The 21721-nt window shown below is 38.4% G+C and overlaps 1 long non-coding RNA gene and 1 pseudogene across 1 annotated transcript; one reads left to right on the forward strand and one right to left on the reverse strand.

Annotated features, from left to right (window-relative positions):
• LOC141629179 (cardiolipin synthase (CMP-forming) / mitochondrial hydrolase fusion protein-like) overlaps nt 1-21721 on the reverse strand; it is an 80219-nt pseudogene that overhangs the window by 35136 nt on the left and 23362 nt on the right.
• LOC141633122 (uncharacterized) lies at nt 15689-18830 on the forward strand. Its single transcript, XR_012537924.1, has 5 exons — nt 15689-15756; nt 17004-17148; nt 17381-17469; nt 17664-17746; nt 18208-18830. It is a non-coding gene; the product is annotated as an uncharacterized LOC141633122 (long non-coding RNA).

Below are 21721 nucleotides of genomic sequence, written 5' to 3' on the forward strand. Positions count from 1 at the left end.
ACATATGATATTCTATCATGTTTATAGTTGTATTATCATTTATGACGTTTTGGTTGGATTGTCTCATATGTATGTACCATATGCCTTATCTACGATTGACTACGCATGTTTTGAATGTTAGTCTCATGTCTCAATGCTTGCATCAAATGGTTATTTTTATCATGTTCTAATATGTTCTTGTTTATCTGTGTTTCGAGATTTTGTGGCTGGGAGAACCTTGAGTTACTCCCCAGTGACTGTGGCGTTCATGTTTACATGAATGACATGTTGTGAAGACGCTTACGTGGGGAAGACGTGTGGGCTAGCGAGAACTAAACCTTGGACTAGTAGTTGGTTTATTAGGATTGCTTAGACTCACCTTTTATCTTTTGTCATTCGAGGGATATATTTTCCCTCACCTTTGACTATCGCGTTTGTATAATTTAATCTTTATTTCCGCATTCATTATTTCTGCTATAGATTTTTATGAACTCGCGCTTTAAACTTTAAAAGTTTAAAAAATTTCCTAAAATTCCGCATTTTATTATTGTTCTTTTCTTACCGTTATTGCGGGGGTTAACATGGGTGCTTGCGGATTTACCTCGTGGTTGTAAACCATTAGGTTGCAAGTGGATCTTCAAAAAGAAGATAAAGTTGATGGTTCTATCGAAAAGTTTAAAGCTAGCTTGGTTATCCAAGGCTTTAGACAAAAGGAAGGGATTGATTATTTCGATACCTATGATCCCGTAGCTCGCATTACTACTATTAGGTTGTTGATTGCACTTGCTGCAATTAATAATCTAGTGATTCATCAAATGGATGTCAAGACGGCGTTCTTGAATGGTGACCTTAAAGAGGAGGTGTATATGAAACAACCTGAAGAATTTATTATGCCCGGTAATGAGCATAAGGTTTGTAAATTAATTAAATCATTGTATGGACTTAAACATGCTCCTAAACAATGGCATCATAAGTTTGATGAGGTTGTTCTATCTAATGGGTATAAACTAAATCAGTCGGATAATTGTGTGTATAGCAAATTTGATGACAACGGTAATGGAGTCATTATTTGTCTATATGTTGATGACATGTTGATCTTTGGTACCGACCAAAATCAAGTAGACCTTACTAATGCCTTTTTGTCATCAAGTTTTGCCATGAAAGACATGGTTGAGGCGGATGTGATACTTGGTATAAAGATCAAGCGTGAGAACAAGGGATTCTCTTTGACACAATCTCATTGCATTGAGAAAGTGTTAAAGAAGTTTAATCATGGAAATTTTTCTCCGGTTAACACTCTAATGGATCCTAGTGTTAAGCTTATGCCTAATAAAGGTGAAGCTATTCCACAACTTGAGTACTCTCAAGTGATTGGGTGTTTGATGTATGCCATGACAAGCACAAGACCGGATATCGCCTTTGCCGTTGGCAAGTTGAGTAGATACACAAGTAATCCTAGTCTTGAACATTGGGTTGCAGTAAAACGTGTATTGAGATACTTGAAGCAAACCATGGATTATGGTTTGAACTATGTCGGATTTCCTTCGGTCTTAGAAGGGTATTCAGATGCTAGTTGGATCACCAATATGGAGGATCATTCATCTACTAGTAGATGGGTCTTCTTGCTTGGTGGAGGAGCTATCTCAGGGGCTTCTAAGAAGCAAACTTGTATAACAAGTTCGACTATGGAGTCGGAATTCATTGCTTTAGCTGCGGCCGGTAAAGAGGCGAAATGGTTAAGGAATTCGGTTTATGAAATTCCGGTTTGGCCAACACCTATTCCTCCTATATCTATCCATTGTGATAGTTCGGCGACTTTGGCTAAGGCCTATAGTGAAGTTTACAACGAAAAGTCTACACTGTAATACTATGGTTTTATGAGTCTCTGGGTACTATATCGAGTGAGCCTTACTCTGTCGAGTAAGGGTGTTTTACGATTTAAAATAGTTTCTGACCTGTTGGGTACTCGATCGAGTAGCCTTGGTACTCGATCGAGTAGGCGGCACTCGATCGAGTACGTCAGTTACTCGATCGAGTAGCCCGGTTTACGGGTAATGTTTTGTCGGGATTTGTTAATAATGCGAATTAATATATAAACATTTCCGTCACTTTCATAATACGCTTTTACAAACCTAATCACTTTCAAAAGAGATTTCAATCTACGTACTTCGCATTCATCGCATTATTGACAAATCCCGGAGCTTGGAAGGTCGGAATTCATCTTTCTTTACATCTTTGTGATCCTTGCGTCGAGGGTAAGATCTACGTACCGAATTTGTTATATTTTATTAAGTTTCGTTAAAACCTAATTTTGGGAATTGGGGAGTTGTGTTAGTTTTATGTGGTTAGTGATTTATGTGATGTTATGTTAGGAGGAGGATTTGTAGAGGAGGCTTTTTGATAACAGCTGTTGAGATCGTCTGACTGTGTTGCTTTCCAGGTAGGGTTTCCCTACTCAGTATTAGTCCCACAATGTGTTGGTGGTGATTTGTGATTATTGATTGTTATCATACGAGTATTGTGACGGTTGTTGGTTTTGATTGCTTTTTTTTTGGTGAAATGTGAGTATGTATTATATATGTATCAAAAGACTTCCCCAATTACATCGAGATCATATGCAAAAATGAACCAAAACAACAACAACAATCTCAGATAAATCGAACTATCAATAGAAACCCAGACAATTCCGGATTTCCATTTCACTCATTCCATCCTTACCCATACACCTCCGTCGAAGTTGCAGCTGAACCATCTTCTTCATCCGCTCTACAACCACTGGAGGTCTCAACACATTTAGCTCAATCCTCGCATGATTCCGTTGAGCCCAGATTAAATATCTGTAATTCGTCAAAATCATAGCTAGTGCTTTCCATTTCAAATTATTTCGATTTGTAGTCAGTAGTTCATTGATGGTAGGCATTGATCGACCAATCCAATCCTCAACACACTTCTGAACTTTACTGTTAAACTCACACTCAGTGAACAGGTGAGGAATTGTTTCAGACTGAGTATCACACAAAATACACCTGTCATCCTGACAGTAACCATAGGCATAGAGTTTCGACTTGATGTTAATACCTTCTTGCATAATGAGCCATGATATGAACGAAGCTTTAGGAATATTCCAGTTATTCCAAACAATTGTAGACCATTGTTGTTTCGTAAGATTTCCCATAAGCCAATCATATCCATTACCAATCGTGTAACCTTTCTGGTGAGGAGCCCAAACATTATCAATGAATCCATCTTTAATCTTCTCCTTCACCTTACAAATACTCTTCCAAGTCCAAGTAGAATCATTTGCTGGGGTATAGTCATGCCAGGAAGACCCTTTGAGGTAGACACTGTCAACCCATTTGATCCATAATCTATCAAACTTCGTGTAAATCCAGTTAACCAGCTTACCAACAGAAGCTATATTCCAGACACTGGCTTTCTTAATGCCTAATCCTCCTGCAGCTTTAGGCATAGTTACTCTATCCCAACCAACCAATGGGACTCTGTGATATTCAGTAGAGCTATCCCATAGGTAGTTTCTACATATAGCCTCAACTCTTTTAATGGCAGCTTTGGGGATGACAAACATAGCAGCCCAATAGTTATAGAGAGTATTAAGAACAGAGTTGATGAGGACAACCCTACCTGCATAGGAAAGCTTTTTAGCTCCAAGGCTCCTGATTCTTGTCACCATTTTCTCCACAAGACTACTACAATCCTTTTTAGAGATTTTGCCAGGCTGAATAGGAACTCCCAAGTATCTAAAGGGCATTTCTCCCTCTTGAAAACCTGTGATTGATAAAATATCTTTTTGCAGCTCTTCCTTCATTCCATTGAAAAAACTTTCTGATTTAGTGTTATTCATCTGCAGTCCTGAAGCATTAGAAAATGAAATGAAGGCCTTCATAAGGAGGATGATGGAAGGAGCATCTCCTTTGCAGAACATCAACAAATCATCCGCAAACATAAGGTGAGTGAGTTTAATAGCTTTGCACATAGGATGATAGTGAAAAGGCCACCTACTAGTAGCAAATGCAATTAGCCTAGTCAAGTAATCCATACAGATAGTAAAGATGAGTGGAGACACTGGATCACCCTGCCTGAGACCCCTTTCACCCTTAAAGTAGCCAAAATTATTCCCATTAAGCACCAAAGTATAGGAAGTGGTAGTTATGCATGCCATAAGTAGGTCAACAAACTTACTAGGGAACTTCAGACCTGTAAGTAGCTGCTTCACAAAATCCCATTCAACTGTATCATAAGCCTTTTATAGATCAATTTTAAACAAACATCTAGGAGAGACATTCTTCCTAGAGTACTGATGAACAATATCCTGACAAATCAACACATTCTCAATGATGGACCTTCCTTGCACAAATGCCCCTTGACTTTCATGAATAATGTCAGGAAGGACCAGGGCTAATCTATTGCAAAGAAGTTTAGATATAACCTTGTAAAGAACATTACAACAAGCAATAGGTCTGAATTGCTTAACTGATTTTGGTCTCTCACATTTTGGAATTAGACTGATATTAGTTGCATTCAGTTGAGTGAGCAACTGACCAGTGTGAAAAAAATCCTGCACAGCCTTCACAACATCATTGCCAATCAACTCCCATGAATCCCTAAAGAACCCACTTGTGTAGCCATCAGGACCTGGGGCTTTATCAATAGGAATGGAAAAAACAACCTGCTTGACCTCCTCATATAACACTGGCTTGTTGAGAATAGAAATATGTTCCTCATTGCAACAATTTCCAAAATCCAAAACAGCAGACCTGACATTATCAGTGATCTTCCTATTGCCCAGTAAGCCATTATAATACTCTAGAAAAGCATCCTGGATACTTTGGGTTTCAGAACAAACTCTCCCATGCTGATCCTCAATCTGTATTATGGTATTACTCATGCATCTTTTCCTGATAGCAGCATGAAAATATGCAGTGTTAGCATCTCCCTCCTCAAGCCATTTAGATTTAGCCTTTTGACTAAGAAAACTGTCTCTGGCCTTAGTTAAGCTTCTGAGATTTTCCAGAGCTTCCCTTTCCTGAGTGATAAGCAAATGATTCCTGGGATCATCAATAATTTGATTTTGAATAGCTGTCAAAACCTGCTCTGCTTCACCTGTTTTGAGTTCTATATCTGCATAGCATTCTTTGTTAATCTCCTTTAGGACAGGTTTTAACTGTTTCAATTTCTTGACAATACAGAACATCCTAGTGCCTTGAATGTGTTCATCCCAAACAGTCTTAACCCTAGGAAGAAAAACAGCAGCACCACCCCACATATTGAAGTACTTAAAACTTCTATTCTTTGTGACAACATGGTGTTTGTTTGATATAACACATGGATTATGATCAAACAACCCTTCAGGGTGAAAGTGTCCAATCATATCAGGAAAATCAGTTAACCATTCATTATTAACCAAAAATCTATCTAGTCTACTGTACTTTCTATGCTCAACATCTTGTTTATTTGTCCAGGTAAAGAAAGCACCAGTAGCCTGGATATCAACCATCCCACAAGCAGTCACACAGTCTACAAAGGCTTCCATATCATCATCTTTAGTCTGCCCACCTAATCTCTCATCAGGATTCAAAACTGTATTGAAATCTCCAGCAAGAGCCCAAGGGTCAGAGCAGGAATGAGCAAAATACTTCAGACTTCTCCACAGCTCAAGTCTATCCTTACCATCATTGAAGGCATAAATCAAGGTTAAGAAAAAACTCTTCCTTGTGACTTTAACAGTAATCTTTGCATGAATAAACTGGGGATTATAAGCCAAAACATGTACATCAAAAAGTTGAGGCTTCCATAACATCCAAGCCCTTCCACCCTTATGAGTATGACTATTGGTGGTCACACACCATCCATCAAACATGTTAAGGGTTACATTTGCCACATTTCCACCACTTATTTTAGTCTCAAGCAAACCAAATAGGCCAAGCCTATGATTATTCATAAAATTTTTAACTACTTTTTGTTTATTTACACTATTAAGACCCCACACATTCCAAAACCCTATGTTATTCATGAGAAACAGGTGGGTTAGGAGTGTCACCATTTTTTCTTGCACTTTCATGTTGTCTCTCAATTTCATCCAGATCTATGATGTCCTCAGTGTCACTCTCCTCCTTGTCCTCAAGTTGTTGCTGTTTAGGAGTAGGAGTAGTTGGACTGGACAGTACAGGATACTCAGTCATAGATAAATTTGATTTTACCTGAGGCACAGGTCTCCATTCTTTGCTGACTACAGGGAGAGCTTGTTTCTTTTGCTGAGACTTCCTACACTCATTGGTTTCATGTCCCATGCCTTTACATTTCAAACAAATACTAGGCTTCCAGTCATATTCTACCTTAACCTTCAGTAAACTGCCATGCTCATCTTTAAACTGAACACAAGTAAGGAACTTGTGCCCAACTTTTAGTTCAACCATCACCCTTGCATATCCCAGTCTGGTTTTGGCCTCTGTAGCTGGATCAGACCTAACATAAGGTCCCACCAAAGCAGCTATCTTTGGCATACACTTACCCCAAAATTTTAGAGGTACACCATACAGTTTAATCCAAGCTGGCACTACTTTTACCTCCTCTTTAAGGAGGTCCACATCACTTTGCCAAGGTTTAACCACTAAGGGTTTGTTATCAAACATGTGATATCCAGCCTTAAGCACTTCTTCCTTACTATTCAAGGTCTTAAACCTGACAAGAAAAATTCCATTAGGAAGGAACGAAATCTTGTCAATGCCATATTTATTCCATATTCTATGAATATAACCTTCTAACACCTCCCATGGTGGATTAGCCCCTAAGACAAAGCACACAACAGCCTGATTCCAATACTCTACCTCCTCCTGCACATCATCTGCAGTGAATTGTAAAATATCTTCCTCCAACTGTGTTTGAATGACAGGAGAAGGCTCAACTAGGGTTGTAGTTGTCTCTATTCCTTTTTCTGTTTCAGTCTGATTATCAGTTTGTGAGTTTGCATTAGATTTCTTACCACGTTGTGTCACAAATTTTGTATTTGCAACAGGCTCCTCTTCATCATCAAAGGAGAGACCAGTAACACCATTGACTTCATGCATAGGCTTGGTTCTTTGCACATCCTCCTCAGATGGTCCCTTTACTCCTCCTCCATTATGACTCAGTCTTACTTTTTTTTGAGAACTTGTACGTTTACTATTAGCAGATTGTTTTGTCTTAGATTTGGATGCAGAATTACGAGCCATAGTGAAGAAAAATCAAGCCCTAATGATGGTGGATGATCGTCTCTTGTGTCGCCTGATAATCGCCTGTCATTAGGGTTTTTTTTTAATTTTGTTTGTTGGTTTTGATTGCTGTTTAATAGTTGTGATTGTTTGTATCTGTCTGTGTTCTTCGAGGCGCGTCCCTGGCTGAGTGGAGTTACTTTCGGGAGTGGCTTCACGCCCATTATTCGCCTTCTGTGGAACCCGCCACAGAAGGGATATGCACATTAATGGATTTGGGTTTATCGCTCGACGGAGATGAGCGGGGATTAGGTGGGAACGGCTGCGGTCCCCCACTGGCGGCGTGGAGTGACCTGTTGCGATGGGCACTTTGGCAGGGCTACACACTTTAGTGTGTAGTCAGTATTGTGGAGTTGGTGATGGAGTTCGGAGTATATCTGTGACGATTGAGCTGTGTTGTTTGTTGTGTTGTTGGATTATATAAATTGTGTGATTAGTACTGACCCCGTTTATTGTTTTAAAAACTTTAGTGATCTATTCGGGGGTGGTGAGCAGTTATTGAGCAGGTATGAGATGACGCATATGGGATAGCTGGGATGAGTCATCACGTGGCAGTTAGAAGTCTTCTGCTGTGTCGGACGATGTTTTATAGCTTTGATAGTTTCATCAGTAGATCGTTTGAGAACCTTGTATTTCAGTTTGACAGTTTTGGTTTGAGACATGTAATCACTTAAATTATATTTACTTTTAAAGTACGTTTCTTTATTGTCTTATGATTATCATTGCCTCGGGTAACCGAGATGGTAGCACTTCCATGCCTTGAGTGGTCCTGGTAAGGCACTTGGTGTATGGGGGTGTTACAAAATGGTATCAGAGCGACGATCCTGAAACCTGTAACCAATGAATCTAATGAACATAGGGAGTCAAATAAAATGAACCCAGGGTAGAAATTGTAGGAGCTAATTCAAAGACTTGGGAGACATCCTAAAGTCGCGAACTCGCCCTAAAATTTTGAACCGGTCACCATGGGATATGTGTTGGGATCGTTATGTGCTTATTGTGTGCTTTGTGTATCTATGTAGTAGTATGTTGTATGAATTGATGGATGCATGCATGTGGAGGATGGGGGATCTGAATTGAAAGATGATGATGACGTGAATTGTATGTTGGTTGATTGTAAAGCATGAAATTATAATGATTGATACATGTAATTTGGCATGTTATAATCATGTAAGGAAAAGTGTTTTGTTTATATATATATAAAGCGATGTGTAACTATATATGTTGTTGTTGTCGTTTTGAGTAAGAGTACAGAAAGTTGGGAGTGTGAATTGAACATGTGTTGGCTGAATAGGTTGAACGAATATGGTGGATAAATATGTGGCATGATGGATGAATTAGTGGAAAAAGATGAATAATTGTTGTATGATAATATGATTTATGATTAAGCATGTTATATAATGGAAGTTATTTTATAAGTTTGTTATGCTAGTAACATGTGAATAGGGGATTTGATGTCATGTATTTGTGATTTTGTTTACGAAAAGTGATAGAATAAAAGCATGTGGGTAAGTCATGATTGGCAAGTTAAATAAATTATGTGCATGATGAATGTTGTTGCTTTGCTTTCGAAAATAGTAACATGTGATTGGGACTATTGGTTTTATGAGTATTGGGTTGTTTTGTTTACCTTGTTGTCGTTTAAGTTGTTTAGAAGTAAAATCAAGTAGTTGTGTTTTTCGATTATAAAGAGGTTGTCTTTAAACTGTTATAACTTGAGATTTATAAATGATTTTGATGTGATTCTAATTGGAGGTGATAGCTTGTTCTTTTACGATTCTAACGATAGGTCACACGCCCAAAACGACCAAGAAATGAGTGAGTTATGACCGTTTTACGAAAACTGGACAGTGCTGAGAAATGCATAGGGTACTCGATCGGGTGGCTCTACTCGATCGAGTGCACTTTGGTAATCGATCGAGTACCCCTTACTCGATCGAGTAGTCCTGGTAATTTTTATATACGTGTCCCTGACTTTCACCTACTCGATCGAGTAAGTCAGTTACTTGATCGAGTGGCCTATACTCGATCTAGTGACCCCTATTTTGGGTCATATGCTTATCTTTTGACTTCGTTGCATATTATGTTTAATTCAAAGGTGTTATTTTGCTTCTTTTTGCATTGTTTTATATGTATGTTAATCCTGATGCGTAAGTTACCCAATCTTATGATGTAAGGAGTGGCACCTGTGGTGAGTATGAGTTCGGTGGGAGGACATGAGTTATATGTGGTTGTGATAGATAGTGGAAAAAGAAAAGGAAGATTGTTATAGCTTAATTGAGACATAGAGCATGTTTTTTGAGATGAGATGAGTGATATGATTGTGTGTTGAGTAACGTAAAAGCAAGTGAATATGGGCAAGGGATGATGTGAGTCTAAGGAACGTGAGAATAAAAAGATTGAAAGTAAGGATGTGGATAGTGGCAGCTTGAGATGTGTAAATAATTATGGAGGGAGATGGTTAGGAGTCGTGTGGGTTAAGAATATATGTAGTAAAAGTTCGTTTTAAAGGGGTTGAGAAGAGTGGTATACAGTGAACTTTATGGAGACATGTCGCGAGGTAGATTTGTACACAGTGAGTGAGTTTGGGAGATTTGTTTTATTAAGAGATGAGACTACTGTGTGATTTCCTTGGGCAATTAACGGTATGAAATGAATTCTGATTTCTAGAGAGGTACAAAGGAGATGCAATTGTTTGAACAGTGAACGTTGATTTTATGGATAGATTAGTGGCAAGTGTGAGTGATAGCATAATAAGAGAAGATCCATGGTAAGAAAGAGTGAGATGATATCGATATAAAATAATGGGATTTGAGTTTTGGAGCGATGAGAAGGTAATTGGAGCACTAAAGAGTTGGGTAGAAGTAATAAGGAGTTGAGCTATTAAATGGTATTGTTGAGTATAAAGAGAAAAGAAGGATAAAAATAAGCTGAGAAAAATGTTCACCGGAGTTATGTGACATAAAAGTAAGGAATCGTCGAGATGTATGATACTATCAAGAGTAAGTAAGTTAATGGTTATACAGAAGTTTCAGGACAACATGATTAATCATGAGTTTCGTGGAATTAAGGGAGTATGAAGTTGGTGGAGTATTTGCACGATACGAGATTTTTCGGTGGAGAGTTAGATGATGATACAATTAAGGATAGTATTGGGAAGAATGTTGAGGTAATTTTGTTGATGGATTCGATGTTTGTTGTTTGGGATGTTAACCAAAGATAGGAAAGAAATCGTGATGTTTAGAGATGAGTGTAAGAGGTTTGATATCCGGACAGTGGTAGTGTTATGGTTTGTGACTAGTGGTTAAGGGACAAGGGTGATGGTATATTAGAAAGGTAGCAATTCTAAAGAGGTTGATTTTGTAGAGACCAGATTGATATGTATGGTTGTGAGAGAGTATAAGATGTGGTTATATGAGACGGTTGTTAGTAGTTGAGTATTAATGGTACGGTTACAATTGGCAGGGGGTGATGTATATGCGAATGGGAGAATATGTTATGAGGGGTACACGAGTTAAGCTCGGGTGAGAGGTAACTTTTATCAGGTGGTAACTTACATGATCAGGATTGACTAGGTGGATGTGATTACGGGTCTATGATATGTGTAAATGTTTGTGTGAGGTTCTGACCTCACAAGAAGTGGTATGGTGTGATAATTATAAAATTGTTATATGATTGTTTTGTAATTTATGTTGGGTACGGTATATTAATGGAATGAGGTTCAAAAGGTAATAATTTGATTGATCTGGCATGGATAGTTAAAATTGTATGTGTATTGATGATACATGTTTATTCCGTGAAATGGTAAGGATGATGTTCATGAGATTCTTGTCAGTTTATTCCGTATAATATGTTGTGTTATAATCTAGTAAAACGGTTTTGAGTGAGTTTTCTTGTTCGAAATGTCATACTGAGTCAGTGTTTATGGGAATTATATGTGATTGTGATGTTTATCGATGTGGTTGTTGTGCCTCGAGTGGTGATCTGGGCATGGTACTTCATGTTGTGATGCGGGTATTTTTCGCCTTTGCGGTCACGGCTTGTTGGTGGCGGTGTTGCGATGCCGTCACCGGTTGTGGTGGAGTAGGCGGGATGATTATGATTCGAGTTTCGAAAGTACATACCAGTTATACATAGATTGTTGTTTTGTTTGATGTTGCTCCCTGCGAGTTTCAGTTTGTGCAGATAGACAGTTGTCTTGTTTATTGATGTTTTCTTTACCAGGTTAAGTTTGGGAATGAGGGTAGAGTATGATATGAAATAGAGTTGTATATGTTTTCGTTGTTATCATGGTATAGTGATATTCTGTTGACGGGCCACGGTTGTGAGAGGTTGTTACAGTAATTTTGATCTTGTTCTAGATAAGGCTTTAGTGGACATGGTAATGGCAAGTGATTCGTAAAACATGTGTGGTAATGACCTGAAAGATGCAGGTGGTTCATAATCCTTTGTTGAGATATTGAGTGTAGGGTGTTGGGGGAATTAGTGTCATGTTAAGTTATGTGTGAGTTTTGCGGTAATGAAGGAAAGAACTTGAGGATCTAGTGTGAGTGTACGTAACGAGTGTGGATCGTGAGTTATGCTTTTGGGAGATAGGTGCTTTACATAGAGAGGTATGTTGTTTTGCAGTAATAATGGAGAGTTAGTATGGTGTTTTTGCTACAAGTTTTATGGTATAGGTTAGGTGGTGTGCCGAATGAGTTGAGGTATGAGAAATGTTTAAGTAAGAGAGCCTTGGATATATACATGGCGAGTGTTTAGATTATAGGTGGTTATCTTTGACATGCGGTGGTGATGAGGATAATGAGACGATATAGCTAGGATTTAGTATTAGTGAGTTACGAGGACGTAACATTTATCTTAAGAGGAGTAGGATGCGATAAAAGAGATTTTGATGGTTGTACATATGGTAGTATATTTGGAAGTAGAGTGTTGGTGTAGCATAAAGGACGGATATTTGTTTTGATTGATTTTATTAAAGGTTGTGAGTAAACTTCGAGGACGAAGTTCCTTTTAAGGGTGGTAGAATGTAACATTCCGTTTGATGCTATGAGTATCTTGATATTGGATTATCTAGTGGATTATATGTTACGGAGCTAGCAGCGTTTGTGTTGGTAGTGTATGGAGTTAGTGTTGAGAGAGATATAATGTAGTTGATACGATATCGTGAGACATGTTGTGGAGGTAGGCGTGGTTGGTGGAGTTGGTGTTAAGAGTTCATGTTTCATAGGATGAGGTTTTGTTTTGAGTTCTTAGTTGCGTTGTTGTGTCTTGGTCGAGTTGGTAGGTTTGTTTTTATGTATGGGTTGAACTTCGGGGACGAAGTTCTTTTTAAGGAGGGAAGACTGTAATACTACGGTTTTATGAGTCTCTGGTTACTCTATCGAGTGCGCCTTACTCTGTCGAGTAAGGGTGTTTTACGATTTAAAATAGTTTCTGACTTGTTGGGTACTCGGTCGAGTAGCCTTGGTACTCGATCGAGTAGGAGGCATTCGATCGCGTACGTCAGTTACTCGATCGAGTAGCCCGATTTAAGGGTAATGTTTTATCGGGTTTTGTTAATAATGCGAATTAATATATAAACACTTTCATCACTTTCATAATACGCTTTTACAAACCTAATCACTTTCAAAAGAAATTTTAATCTACGTACTTTGCATTCATCGCATTATTGACAAATCTCGGAGCTTGGAAGGTCGGAATTCATCTTTCTTTACATCTTTGTGATCCTTGCGTCGAGGGTAAGATCTACGTACCGAATTTGTTATATTTTATTAAGTTTCGTTAAACCCTAATTTTAGGAATTGGGGAGTTGTGTTAGTTTTATGTGGTTAGTGAATTATGTGATGTTATGTTAGGAGGAGGATTCGTAGAGGTGGCTTTTTGATAACATCTGTTGAGATCGTCTGACTGTGTTGCTTTCCAGGTAGGGTTTCCCTACTCAGTATTAATCCCACAATGTGTTGGTGGTGATTTGTGATTGTTGATTGTTATCATACGAGTATTGTGACGGTTGTTGGTTTTGATTGCTGTTTAATAGTTGTGATTATTCGTATCTGTCTGTGTTCTTCGGGGCGCGTCCCTGGCTGAGTGGAGTTACTTGCGGGAGTGGCTTCATGCCCATTATTCGCCTTCTGTGGAACCCGCCACAGAAGGGATGTGCACATTAATGGATTTGGGTTTATCGCTCGACGGAGATGAGCGGGGATTAGGTGAGAACGGCTGCGGTCCCCCACTGGCGGCGTGGAGTGACCTGTTGCGATGGGCACTCTGGCAGGGCTACACTCTTTAGTGTGTAGTCAGTATTGTGGAGTTGGTGATGGAGTTCGGAGTATATCTGTGACGATTGAATTTGTGTTGTTTGTTGTTGTTGGATTATATAAATTGTGTGATTAGTACTGACCCCGTTTATTGTTTTAAAAACTGTGGTGATCCATTCGGGGGTGGTGAGCAGTTATTGAGCAGGGATGAGATGACGCGTATGAGATAGCTGGGATGAGTCATCACGTGGCAGTTAGAAGTCTTCCGCTGTGTCAGACGATGTTTTATAACTTTGATAGTTTCATCAGTAGATCGTCTGAGAACCTTGTATTTCAGTTTGACAGTTTTGGTTTGAGACATGTAATCACTTAAATTATATTTACTTTTAAAGTACGTTTCTTTATTGTCTTATGATTATCATTGCCTCGGGTAACCGATATGGTAGCACTTTCATGCCTTGAGTGGTCCTGGTAAGGCACTTGGTGTATGAGGGTGTTACAAAATGGTATCAGAGCGACGATCCTGAAACCTGTAACCAATGAATCCAATGAACATAGGGAGTCAAATAAAATGAACCCAGGGTAGAAATTGTAGGAGCTAATGGAAAGACTTGGGAGACGTCCTAAAGTCGCAAACTCGCCCTACAATTTTGAACCGGTCACCATGGGGGTGTTACATAGACACCTTGGTGTTAGACATAGCACGGTTCGTGAGTTGATTACTCAAGGAGTTATTTCCGTTGATTTTGTGAGGACACATCATAATTTGGCTGATCACTTGACGAAGGGATTAGCTAAGGACTTGGTTATTAAGTCGGTAATCGGGATGGGTTTAAATTCCATCTAGATCTTTATGATAAGGTACCCAACTTCCCTCTAACAAATTTTAGAAGCTAAGTTCAATGTGGAAGGCTTATTATGGAAGATTGAGGCACATGTTATAATCCTGAAAGGTATGTGCATGACCTGCATGACAGGAGGTTGAAGTTTAATACTTCTTAATGAAATCTTTGATAAAGTGCATTTTGTAGGTGCACGATGAAAGATTGACCTATGTGAGTGTGAAGTGTAGCCGCTTCAAGAGGCTCGGACTTGGCTTCCTATACTCTCATGAAAGGATATGGACACAAGGCGGTCAATAATATCAAATTTGTAACTTTAAGAGTTTATTTGAGTCTATGTGTATGTTATCTTCATGTATTCAATATGGGTTGAAAGGTTCAATCCGTTGGACACCTTGATTCTCGAATATTTGAAATGTGTAATATACTAATGTGGAAGTTCAATCCGTGGGACACTTGCATTTATGCATAGATTTGTTTACTTTATTATTTTAAATGGAAACAAGGGATACACTTAAATGGGGGAGGAATGTTAGTGATTTTGATCACATTACATTTAAGTGTATTCGGGTTTTCGAGTTAGAATCGGTTTTGAGCTCGTAATGGATAAAATGTGAGTCGGGAATACGGAATATATGCTCATATAATCGTATATCGAGTTCATGTATGAAATGGATATGTTTATGATAATATAATTTATCATGTTAGAAGAATTTTCTAAGTATATATGTCGATTATTGTGTCCCCTATCGGGTTTGGATGATCGTGGTTGTGTTTTATTTATACTTAGTGTAATTCGAGAAAGCAAAAATGACAATTATGCAAATGGTTACGTCCCCGATCGGGGATGCTAACCCTTATCTGGGTTGGATTGTTTTACGGAAAACTTTTGTGAGACTTTGGATTGTCATGCGTGAAAACATGTGACTATTTGGCAGTTGTCATTGTGTTTGATTGGCTAGTAACAACCAACAAACATGCTTATCCATTTATTGATATATTTTATATGTATTACACATGCATTATATATATATATATATATATATATATATATATATATATAGGGTCGGGGTCAGGTACGAACTAAAGTTCCGTACGAACTGTACGAACTTCCCCAAATATAAAAGACGCGCATCTCCCTTTTCTATTCCAACACCAAACTCAAACCCCGACTTCCTTCTCTCTCATTCTTATCCACCTTACCTTTCCCTCTCCCTTATCCAGTATACCGCCACCACCCGTCGGAGCTTCCAAACGACCGTCGGACATTGTGCTGTCTGTCACCAAGCATCTCATTTCACTACTTTCATTTCATCTCAAAGTTCCATCTAATTAACATCCTCTCTCCCGTGTTTCCTCTACGCAGTCCATTATTACACCTCCAGATTCAGTCCATTATCAGAAAAGGTAAGATTTTATTCCGACTTCTATTTCCCCTTTTCATGAATAGTATCTACAAAAAATTGGGTTTTACTAAACAATTGGAGTTCGAAAATTTAGGGTTTAGTACTTGATTTGAGATCGTATCTTGTCAAACAATTTTGTGATTTTGATTGTAGATACTGCATATATATTACCCAATTGCATCTGTGCTCTGTTATCTCTGAGACTATATGATTTATTCAGCGACAATGAGTCATAAAATTGTGACAGTCACTCGGGTGGTCTTGTCACTGTGTGGTGACGGCAATGCGGGCAATAGGTGGCTGTGCGTGGTGGTGGTCGTGGGAGTAAGCAGAAGCGGTGGTGGACTAGTCATGTGTGTTGATGAGTCATGGGTTCAATGGTGATGGTATGTGGATACATAGATTAGTACTTCTAGATACACTTATATATTAATCTGGATACATGTGCATATTACTCACGAAATAGTCATGTCCTATTCAGAAGGTATGACATATGGATAGGAGATTGTTGGATATCGTCTTTGTTCATCGGACTATTCAAATGGTGGTGGTTGCAGATTTATGATTTATTAGCAGCTGGGTCGAATGTTGGTGTTGCTGGCTTGCCGTGATGGTCCAAGCCATCCAGATTTATTATTTTTACATCCTTTTTGCCTTACATTAGGTTTTGACAAAAATAAATGGAGCCGGTGATGGCTTTTTGGATGACTGGTAAGGTTATTAGTTTAGGAATTCTGGCTAGGCATGGTCCAATTGGGAGTTTGGGACGAATGTATTTGTTGTCCCTTGCATAATTGAGCACCTAAATGGAGTTTATTGAGGATCAAGCGGGGAAATATGACATAGTTAGATCAAATTAACACAAAGAGAAGTGTATTTACCATGTCATAAATGTGTATCTACTAAGGAAAAGGAGTGTATCTAGCATGTCAGAGATGTGTATTTAGAAAGGTAAATGTGTGTATCTAGCATGTCAGAGATGTGTATTTAGAAAGGTAAATGTGTGTATCTAGCATGATAGAGATGTGCTATGTTGGGCATACCATGAATTATTATCGGGTGTGTTGATGGTGGTGGTGGCCAGGTGGGTGGTCGTAGTTGATCTATGGATCGTGGATACAAAATATACCAGCCGGGATACACATGGTTTTACTACTAGATACACAAATCGATTTGTGTATCTAGTAGTAATACCATGTGTATCCGATAATAATCCCATGTGTAATTTGTTGTATCTGGTATTTTCAGGCGACTTCTATGGTTTATTTCTAGCCCTATGACTCAAGGGAAGGCGTACTCTGGTGAAAGGATTACGAAGAAGATAAAATAAGGTACTTTGGTTACTGGCAGTACCCTCGCTCGCGATCTCCTTCACTTTGAGGCCATTTCCCAGGTTGTATTCCTTTTTTGTTCATTCCCTACAATTTCAGTCTCCTGTTTTCTTCCAGTCTAAAGTTGTGTAGATAGTGCTCAAGTAGTCAAATTTAATAACATGGAGATATTAATTGGTCATTGTGAAGGATGTTAGATATGTTTAAATCAGTTCAATGACCGTCAATCACAAAATAGAATGAAAATAAAGGACAATTCTTACAGGAATGTGAATGATTTTATTTTGAAATCAGGATGCTAATTGCGGTAACACACTTCTCATTTCTCTTGAAGAACTGGTGAAGATTGGACTGTTGACAGAAGATGAACTTCCTAAGTCTATGTATGCCTCGTTGCTCTGCTCATTTTCGCATCATCCCCACATAAACTATTTTTTTCTAGATGATGCTATGTTTGTGTTCTTTCATATAGTCATACTACTTTTTTTCCCCTCTTTTCTAGCGATGCAGAGAGAGTTAATTTTGCTGTTATGACTGACATAAAAGATCACTTGGTTGCAAACGAGGTTTGGTGCAGATAGTGATTCTGAAATTACCAAAGGCTTTTGTTCTTGTTTGATCTTTTTGCTTGATGGTGCTTATCCTCAAGACATATTTAAGGTATTCATTTTTTCATTTTATTTCTTAAAATTTAATGTTTATTCATTCATTATGTACATTATTTATTTTGGCTAATCCAAAACCTTAATCCGTATATAAGACCGTTGTATCCATCATTTTATAAACACGATTATTATAACAATGATTTTGGTGTAAAGGGAGCCATAAGAGCTTTTGATGCAAACTGGGTTCGAACCCAGGTCATAAGTATCAACCTCTCATGCCTTTCCCAACTATACTAGTTTATTATAACAATGATCCATGTCGGTGACAACTAATACAGATCTTGAGCAAATGAACCATGTCAGTATAGTCCTTCATTTGTTTACTTGTATGACTACATATATGGTGCACATAAAAATATGGTCTTCATGATTTCTAGCATTTCTTTCCTTTCGAAGAAAAAACTGTCATTTATTTTGGGTTTGCCATTTCTTCAACTTGTACTTGTTGCATTACAGAGAACAGGTGCATCTCTTGCAGTAAAGAAAGCTATGGTTGCTATAACACATCGTCTTCAAGGAGAGCGGAAAAAATCAAGTCACTCTCGTGGTTCAACTTCAACATCGTCGGGACCCTCTAGTGATCTAGTAGTGGAGAAAGAAGCATCTTGTGTGATAGGAGTCAGGAGATACAAACCGAAGTCATCTTTTGGACTTAGACATTAGAGAAGTTGCTTTCTGGCTCATATGCCCTGCTCATGTATCCAGTGGCTTAGTTGGATGGGAAGAGACTGTAATCAAAAATATGCGGCGAAAGAAGCATCTTTGTCCTTGTTCCAAGAAATAAGTTGCCCTGGATTCTTTCAATATTGAGCCTTTGTATCTGATTTAATCGTAGGTTCGTAGGGCTAGTGATGAAGGGCAATTCACTGAGATTCAGCTAAGCAGTATTCGTTTTTCGAGTTCCCATTTTTTATTTTGTCTTGGACTTTTTTTCCTTGAATGTAGATAGATGGACAACATAACTTGACTCGGTTCTTGCTTTGACCTTCAAATCAAATGTAAATGTGTAATGGTTTCTCATTTGTAGAGTAAGGACTAGCAGTATTTGCCTGCACAGAAATGTTGTAGCTTGTGTTTCATTAGATGACATAATTAAAAATATGTAGCTTGTGTTTCATTAGATGACATAATCCCGCACCACTGGAATTATTTCTCCCTCATCCTTATGCAGTACACCCATAACCCAACATCACATTAATAACCCTCTTCCACCACCACCAATAAGCTTCCAGATGACCGCCGAAGACGCTGACACATTTACGGGTCACATAAAAACATGCCATTAAACCAACGCTCTCACTTAACTTCCATTTTCACTCTCACCTGAAGCGCCTTACCCTTAGCCATAAGATTCTCGCCGGAGATGTGATACCGCGTCGCCGTTGGCCAGAAAAGACTATTTTTGGGTCGGAATTTTTCGAATAATTGGATGGTAGGATTATTTTTTAAAATTTGTTGTTCCTTTTTTTGTAGATCTAACATTTATATTGAAAGAAAAGGATGCGATAGTAACAAACATCGTGGGACAAGTGTTGGTGGTAGGAATAGGGAGGGTAAACGTCGTCAGCAGTGTGGGCAAGTGGTGGTTGTGAACGCATTCAAGTGAGAGAAGGTGTGAGAATAGGCATGGTGATGAAAATGGGGGTTAACATTAGTGGCCGGCTCCTCGTCGGCATCGTGAGGCTGGCGTTGGGAATTTAATTATCACATTTCCGATAAAAAATTTGCATATTGGTCAGAAATTTGTCCATTGGTGTTGTTATTGAGGCGGTCTGATCGAGTGCAGAACGCAAACATGGGTGATATGGGTTTGTGGAGGATGTAATCAAACGGTTCTTGATGAAATATATTGATCGCCGACGATGAATGATTAAGATTTCACGTTTGAAGAGATTCATGGTTGATTTCGAGTTCATTGCACTTGAGTCGTACTGTCTTTACGAGATAATTTTAAATATTGACTATTGAGACAAATTAGACTAAAATTTTCAAAAAACCAACACCTTAATAGGGATATCAAATTATGAAATGTAAGACTACTTGAGTGCTTGAGTAACATAAGGAAATACGGAGTAGTAAGAAGTAAAATTATATGACTTATTATTTGGACGAGTGTAAGTAATTTGATTATGAGAAGCAAGGTAATTGAGTGTATATAGAAATTTATAGAAGTGTATTTAGCATGCCATAGATGTGTATTTAGCAGCTTAGAGAAGTGTATCTAGCATGCTAGAGATGTGTATCTAGTAAAGTAAATGAGTGTATCTAGAAACCTAAAGAAGTGTATCTAGCATGTCATCGATGTGTATCTAGCAAAGTAAAATCTAAAGAAGTGTATTTAGCATGCCATCGACATCATAATTTCGTTTATCAAGGATGTAAAGGATACTCCTTATACACTAACAATGTTGTTCTAGGTTGGGATCACAAATACGAGCCATCAGGACACCAAGTACTGCAAATTTAATGTGTTCACTCTTTAAGACAAAGCTAGAAATATACAATGAGAGGAGGATATGATAATGTTATTTGAAGAATGGCTAAATGAGAGAGTGCAATGAGACAAATTTAAAAGAACCTTTCTAAGTGTAAATGCATTCAATTTGTGTTTTCTTAAGCTCTTGTAATTTTCTCCTCCGATAAGTAGTTTATTAGATGGAACTTTAGAAAGCTGTTAAGCAGAACGGGAAAAAAAGAAAAGAAAATTGTAGCAATAAGCCATACTTGATCCACATGAGCTGGTCAGTCTGCCCCATCTCCGCCAAAAGATTTGGGGACAATTTTTCACGGATAGTCCATAATATTCATATTCTATGCACGGATCAATAACCATATACAAGTTAGTACTCCTCAAATTCCCTATGATTCTTGAGAGTTGAAACCAAGTCTTATTTGTTCTGATGAAGTTTAATCTTTTCCCTTGTGAACATGACTATATTCTTCATCGAGTTCATTAATACACACACTGTTTTACATGAACTAAACGATGCCAAGTACAAAATTATAGTACAAGGGGACAATCTATGATGCAAATCAGAGTTCAATAGTCAACATCAAAATGTATCCAACCACGAATCAAAATCATCCAAGGCTTTGGCATGCGATCCAGGAGGCAGTGAAACTGAAATAGAGGATGAAGGAAAAACAAATGAGTTAACCTTTGCCTCAGTAGGTTTGGATGTTTCCTTGAACAGATTGTCAAGCTCATCATCCAGACTGCAGGAAGTGAGGGCGAATATAGACATAGATGGATCATGGGAGTTTTGTAACACAGCTGAACATGTGGGACCATCATCAAAAAGGGCAGTCTTCACCTCCATATATTGAAATAGACCATGTTTCTTGTTTAGGCTAGAACTATCAAGCAAGTAGTCTAGCTCATCATCAGACTAGTGACGATTTGTGGCAAATGAGCAGAATCACCCTTTATATTCAACATCCAAATTCCTTGTGTTCTAATCGAGGTCACAACTGGATTAGAAAGCTTTGTGTCACCCATGTCATCAGATGAAGATATGATGGGTTCATTGTTTAGCGCTTCTGTTTCAGCTGTTTTCTCATCTGCCAGATATATAGAGTACAGTTGTTGAAAAGTATCAAATGTTTTTAACCTTGTTTTCCTTAATACCACATTTGTATCTTGGCCACCCTGCAAATTACAAAAAGGCAAAATGAGATTGTATGTTAGAGCGTCATTGACAGTAAACAACCCACCCAACCCAAACCCTTATTTCCCAACCAGTCTGCAAAACCAGCATTGGTAATGGCTTCGCCACCCCATAACTAGGTCATGAACATCACACTAATGTAAGGTTAATTTATAGTAATACCATGTGGCCTGGTATTTTATGTATCCACTACTCCACCATGATTAACAAAGCCCACCACCATACCACAACCCACCATTTTGGTAACCCTGACTCAGAAAGACCTCGGAGTGCCTTGTATCTAACATTTGCATTGTCCCCGC

This window comes from Silene latifolia, chromosome Y (genome assembly GCF_048544455.1).
Source record: "Silene latifolia isolate original U9 population chromosome Y, ASM4854445v1, whole genome shotgun sequence".
Classification (NCBI taxonomy): Eukaryota; Viridiplantae; Streptophyta; class Magnoliopsida; order Caryophyllales; family Caryophyllaceae; genus Silene; species Silene latifolia.